The sequence below is a fragment of the Ascaphus truei genome, chromosome 21 (genome assembly GCF_040206685.1).
Source record: "Ascaphus truei isolate aAscTru1 chromosome 21, aAscTru1.hap1, whole genome shotgun sequence".
In the NCBI taxonomy this organism is placed as follows: domain Eukaryota; kingdom Metazoa; phylum Chordata; class Amphibia; order Anura; family Ascaphidae; genus Ascaphus; species Ascaphus truei.
In genome coordinates, this window is record NC_134503.1 from 26,355,316 (window position 1) to 26,362,522 (window position 7,207).

Sequence of the window (7,207 nt, forward strand, 5' to 3'; positions counted from 1 at the left end):
TTCACGTGTACAGGGCTTTCCAAACCTTACAGGTCTCTTCTTCACGTGTACAGAGCTTCTCAAACCTCACAGGTCTCTTCTTCACATGTACAGAGCTTCCCAAGCCTCACAGGTCTCTCTTCACGTGTACAGAGCTTCCCAACCCTCACAGGCCTCTTCTTCACATGTACAGAGCTTCCCAACTATCACAGGCCTCTTCTTCACGTGTACAGAGCTTCCCAACCCTCACAGGCCTCTTCTTCACGTGTACATAGCTTCCCAACCCTCACAGGTCTCTTCTTCACGTGTACAGAGCTTCCCAAACCTCACAGGTCTTTTATTCACATGTACAGAGCTTTCCAAACCTCACAGGTCTCTTCTTCACATGTACAGAGCTTTCCAAACACTTGAGGATGGAACTAGTGAAGTGTGTGTGTGTGTGTGTGTGTGTGTGTGTGTGTGTGTGTGTGTGTGTGTGTGTGTGTGTGTGTGTGTGTGTGTGTGTGTGTGTGTAAATGTCGGATCTAGAAAAAAAAGCCAGATGTGAATGACTAGTTTCCTGAACCCCTTAACCAGTGTCTGGACGTCCCCGCTTCCAATATATTTAAAGCAGCAAACCCGCCTGGGATCTTACCTGATCCGCAGTCCCCCAATGTCCAGGTACCCTCATTCCCGCAATGTTACACATTGGAGGGGAGGTGTTCCCTACCTGTCTTCTGGGTTAGGAGGGATTTCCGATGTCTTCCGTGTGAAGCTTGAGTCAGATCTGGAAGAAAGCAGTATAGGTTATTTCGGTGTAGTATAGGGCAGTTAAGATATACAGGGTAAATAAGATATCCAGATCGAGAGCGTGAGGCAGAGAGTGAGAGAGAGAGACACAGAGAGGGGAGAGAGACAGAGAGGGGAGGAGAGACAGAGAGGGGAGAGAGACAGAGAGGGGAGAGAGACAGAGAGGGGAGAGAGACAGAGAGGGAAGAGAGAGGGGAGAGAGACAGAGAGGGGAGAGAGACAGAGAGGGGAGAGCGAAGAGACAGAGCAGGAGAGAGAAGAGACAGAGAAGGGAGAGACAGGGGAGAGAGACAGAGAGACAGGTAGGGGAGAGAGAGACAGAGAGGGGAGAGAGAGAGGGGGGAGAGAGAGGAGAGAGCGAAGAGACAGAGAGGGGAGAGCGAAGAGACAGAGAGGGGAGAGCGAAGAGACAGAGAAGAGAGAGCGAAGAGACAGAGAAGGGAGAGCGAAGAGACAGAGAAGGGAGAGAGAAGAGACAGAGGAGAGGGAGAGAGACAGAGAGGAGAGGACAGAGAGAGAGAGACAGAGAGACAGAGAGAGGGGAGAGAGACAGATAGGGAGAGAGACAGAGAGACAGAGAGGGGAGAGAGACAGAGAGGGGAGAGAGACAGAGAGGGGGAGAGAGACAGAGAGGGGAAGAGAGACAGAGAGACAGAGAGGGGGTGGAGAGACAGAGAGGGGGTGGAGAGACAGAGAGGGGGTGGAGAGACAGAGAGGTGGGGGGAGAGACAGAGAGGTGGGGGGAGAGACAGAGGTGGGGGGAGAGACAGAGAGGTGGGGGGAGAGACAGAGAGGTGGGGGGGAGAGACAGAGAGGTAGGGGGAGAGACAGAGGTGGGGGGAGAGACAGGGGGGGTAACTGACTGACGGGGGGGGGTAACTGACTGATGGGGGGGAGGCAACTGACTGACCTGCGGGGTAACTGACTGGGGGGAATGGGGGGGTGGGGTAACTGACTGGGGGGGGGGGTAAGACAGACTGACTGGGGGTGGGGGGTGGATCGGACATTGGGTGGGGGGGGTGACTGATGGGTGGGGGGGGTGACTTATTGGGTGGGGGGGGACTGACTGGGTGGGGGGGACTGACTGGGTGGGGGACTGACTGGGTGGGGAGGACTGACTGGGTGGGGGGGTAACTGACTGGGGGTTACTCTGGACCAGCACACACGTACCTCTCTCTCACACACACACACACTTTTTTTATTTTTTTTTCCGAGCAGGGGATTTTTTTTTGCAGAGCAGGGGAAAGGTTACTGGCCACGAGCCAATATGCGATCGCAGCTGGCGAGTGGGCGGTCGACGGGTTTGTCGAGCACTGTATATATATATATATATATATATTTATAATATATATATATATATATATATATATATTTTATATATATAGTAGCTCCCACTTGTGGTAATTACTATGGTAGTGTAAGGGTTAAGGGTCCTAGAGGGTTAACTGTGGGCTTCACACAGGGTAACTTCCTCTCCCATCACATATACAAGGTCACTAACCAAGCCACACCCACTTTGTCTGGTGAGAGTGACCTCACCACTAGGATATATATATACCCAGTTAGACTGTTCTAGAATCAGGTTCCTGGAAGAGCATCCATTTGAGGAGCCTCACTGTATATATTGTAGATATGTTCCTGAGTATATAGCAGTAAGTCCAGAAGGATCTGTCCCTATTTATTATTGTAGTTCAAGGAGAATGACTCTTCAGATAGTACCCACAGAGATAGCAAAGGTGAACACAACAAAGGAGGCACACACCCCCCCTACAGAGGTCCCCAAGAAAGGCATGAGAGGGTGCAACAGGACCGGCCCAACCGGCAGGTTCATATCGGCCCCAGCACTTGTGTGCCTAAAACCAGGATATGAATCCCTGCCAATGAGTGTTAGACTTAGTGACAGAGCATGACGGATATTATGCAGCACGGGGACGGGTCAGCTAAACCAAGCCAAGTGTTCAGCACCTCCCTAGGGTGTTAAGCGAAGGGCACCCAGGGAAGCAGAAGATAATAGTACAAACAATTGTAACAGTGTGAAGCCACCTGTATATAAGCTGCATGTGACTGATGAGAAGAACCTTTATCAAACGGATGTGAATAAATCTCATTGTTTGTACAATAAAACTTCCTGGCGTCTTCGATCAGCTCCCTGATCAGGTTACATACACAGCCTGCGCGGATCAGCTCAGTCATAGATAAGTCAGCAATGTTAAAGTGCCATGTCATACTTAGTGCATGTAAACTGTTAAAAGTGCCAGGCAAGGAGGATGTATATATATATATATATATATATATAATCAAAAAATAAATAGACGATACCGTTCTGTGGCTAACGAAATGCTTTTATTTGTGCGAGCTTTCGAGATACACTGATCTCTTCTTCCGGCGATGTTACAATGAATAAGCAAAAGGTATACTTAAAAATACCTTTTGCTTATTCATTGTAACATCGCCGGAAGAAGAGATCAGTGTATCTCGAAAGCTCGCACAAATAAAAGCATTTCGTTAGCCACAGAACGGTATCATCTATTTATTTTTTGATCATTGAAGCTCGGCTAACACGGTACTGATACCTCTACATATATATATATATACACACACACAGTACTGTATGTATATATATATGGACAAAACAAACAACAATAAATTGTTACTATTTTACGCTATGGGGGTGCGCTCTCTCCTCTTTTCTTTTATATATATATATATATATATACGCGTTCCTCCTGAAAAAAAGCCTTTTATTTCTATTTCTCTTTATCTACGACTATATGATTCTATATGTGTGTGTTTGTGTATAGTGTGTGTATATCTTAATATATAAAATCGAAAGGTTAGTGCTAGCTGCGGTGAATCTGATTGGTCCTCAGCCTCTGGCCAATCAGATTGGTGGCTCTGACGTCACCCAACTGCCACTCTCTTCCCCTCGGCCACACACACACACACACACACACACACCACCACCACTCCCAATCACCTCATGCCCGTCTGCTTAAAAAATTTACACCCTTCACAAAATGTCCGCCTTCCCGCACCATCAACACTCCCTTCCCGCCTTCACCTACTCAAAATGTCCGCATTAAAAACACGTCACCATCAACAGTACAAAATCTCCTCATGTCCGTCTGCACTCCGCACGCCCGAAACTCATCTCCATATGTGCCTTCACGCACGCCCGCTACTCATGTCCGTCTGCACTCCGCACGCCCGCTACTCATCTCCATATGCGCTCCGCACTGCAAATTTCACACTTCCCCTCAGCATGCCTGCACTCGCATTACAATGGCTGCCTTCACACACACAACTCATCTCCGCCTCTCCCTGCAGCCAGAGGGGACGGAGATGCGTGGCCGGGGGGTGACATGCGTAAGCCCCCCACCCCCCACACGCCGCTACACCGGCTCAACATCCTCGAGACGGAGGGCGGCAGGGAGTTGTCTCCGCCTCTCCCGGAAGCCAGAGCGGAGGGAGATGCCGTAGGCCGGGAGGTGACATGCGTAAGCCTCGCTCCCCGGCGCTCTCCCACTTCCCCCCACCCCCCAGAGCACGCTCACTACGGCTCAACATCTCCGAGGAGTAGGAGGAGGGCGGCAGGGAGTTGCGGCCAGCGCAATACCTCCTTTGTGCCAACGGGAGTCAGCGGAGGCCACGAGGGGGGGAGAGAACCAGTGGCAGCCCGAGGAGCGCGGCATGCTGCCAGGTGAGGAAATGCAGGGGGAGGAATCCATGCCTTTGACGCCCCCCCCTCCCTGCCTCTGATGCCCCCCCCCCTGCCTTTGACACCCCCCCTGCCTTTGACGCCCCCCCCTGTCTGACGCCCCCCCTGCCTTTGATGCCCCCCCCTGCCTTTGACGGCCCCCACCCGCCTTTGAAGCCCCCCCACCCCTGCCTTTGACGCCCCCCCCACCCCTGCCTTTGACGCCCCCCCCCACCCCGGCCTTTGACGCCCCCCAACCCCTGCCTTTCACGCCCTCCCCACCCTGCCTTTCACGCCCCCCCTGCCTTTCACGCCCCCCCCCTTGCCTTTCACGCCCCCCCCTGCCTTTCACGCCCCCCCCTGCCTTTCACGCCCCCCTGCCTTTCACGCCCCCCCCTGCCTTTCACGCCCCCCCCTGCCTTTCACCCCCCCTACCTTTCATGCCCCCTCCCTGCCTTTCACGCCCCCACCCCCCTCCCTGCCTTTCACGCCCCCCGTCCCCTCTCTGCCTCCGGGCAACGCCGGGTATATTAGCTAGTATATATATATATCCGTATAAGCAGAGCAGATAAGGTTGCACTCGCAAGAATGTGTGTGCATGTGTATGTACAGTATGCGTGTGTGTATATGTATGTATGTATACAGTGCGCTCCCCTTACAGAAATCTTTAGGTGCACTATGTAAACATAGGTCATCCAAAAATAGCACAAACAGGGCATTTACAGATCTTAAAAAGTTGAATGCAAAGAAATCATTCTTCCTAGAATCAAAATGTTGATTTTCTGCATTAAACGGGTTTCTTTCTCTTTAAGACCTGTAAGTGCCTTGTTTCTTGCTAATTTGTGTGTGTGTATGTGTGTGTATGTGTGTGTGTATATGTATATGTGTATATATATATATATATATATTATATTTGTTGCCACTAAGTGGTTATTATTGAGCGCTGCTTCCACGGGGTCGCTGAGCCGTCCGGAGTCGACACAAAATCATTCCGTGCCCTGCGGCGGTTAAATGAACGCTCCCACACAGCCGCGGCGGAAATCTGGGAGCAGAGGCAGCTGCAGCCCGGGGTCATTATTTACTAAATCAGACCCACGGCCTGTGACGTTCTGTCAGCCAGAGACCGGATTATCCAACCGCACAGAAAACGCTGTATCCCCGCCGCCAATGAACCCAGATACGTCGCCCCGCGTCTCCGGTGAGGGGAATCGCAAACTCAATCTCCGGCTCTCTTTGTGACCGAGCCTCTTTTATGGTTTTTGTCCCTTTTTTCAATCCCAACGGAGCCGGACAAAGAACAACCTTTTGGGGTAATGGGTTAATCGGAGAACCATGCCGGGGGGGGGGGCAAAGAGTTGCCTAATTTTTATTTCTCTGGAAATTGATGACACGTTGTATTTTTGGGGGACCCCAGATTGGGGCAGTGTTAGTCAATGAAGTGTTTTCTTTAATCTTATCCCACCCTGTGCTTATCAGAGAGCCAATAAAGATAAGCAAAGGGGGAAAGAAGGGGCTTTGCTGGCGCAAACTCTTGTTGAACGCACAGTGACATCAGATAAAAGAGAAATCAAACCTCATCCTCGCCTCGGCTCACCGTGTTTACATAATAACGTAATAATAAAACACTTTGCCCCCGGAGGGCCGGACCCCCTAAACATGTCACTGCCAGTAGTACACTTTGCCCCCGGAAGGGCTGACCCTGGAATCCATCCCAGATTTCCAGGGCTCTGTATCTCAGGAATAATGCCGATATCAGATACAGCGCTCACAGGCAGTTCCAATGAACATTTTCTTTAGGAAGTAAAATAAAAATGGAACCACATGTTCATTTAATAGAGGAACCCGCTCCTCTCCTGTAATGCACCTGGGATACCCCGCTTCTAGTTATTATTAGGCTGCAATATGCGGGGTACAAAGGTCGTTGGGTGACACATAGGTCACTGTTTGACCCGTCGCGTCAAACCCCGGATTGATACAATTTAAATTAAAAACAGAATAATGTGCATATTTCTATTTATAGCTCGCTGTTATTAATATACATTATAAGAGTAACATTATATAGAATAACCGTACTGTGAGAATAATACACCGTTACCGATAGAATGAAACCGCCGCGCTGCGTCAGACACATTTTGGGTTGACACAAAGCGACTTCATTCTGCGCTAATAATATAATCACTTTGTTGGGGTTTAGCCAGGCTGCCTTTGGCGCCGGATTTTGACGCACCGATTCGGCCATTTCTGTGCACCCACAAATGTGACTACAGCCATTTTAAACGCTTCACAGAGGAAGATTAAATCGTGTTTTTTTTGGCGTCATTTTAACGCTGAAAATGCCATTTGTCACATATCTCCGGTGCCACCCAAATGATACCATACTGGATATTCAGCATCTTTTACATACTCCCACTTTCTTGGTAACACACATGCTTCATTGTATAATGGTAATGAGGACCCCAAATGGTTTTCGGCAACCCAGCTGATTATGTGCGACTGCATATTCATACTGAGTATCACCGTGCGTTTTCCAGCGCAGCACAAAAACACCTTGGCCGATGAGGCTGCCAAGGTGACCCCCAGCAAATAACGCTTTGGGATAAAGCGCCCGTCTCAGAAGTAGGGGGTCTTCGGTCTCTGTGTGTGGTCTCGGCCACCCGTGCCTCTCGCGACCATGTAGATGGTGAGCTTTTGAGGTTAGGGAATGAATGGAAATGAGCGTGTAGATCTCTCTGCGCATATCAA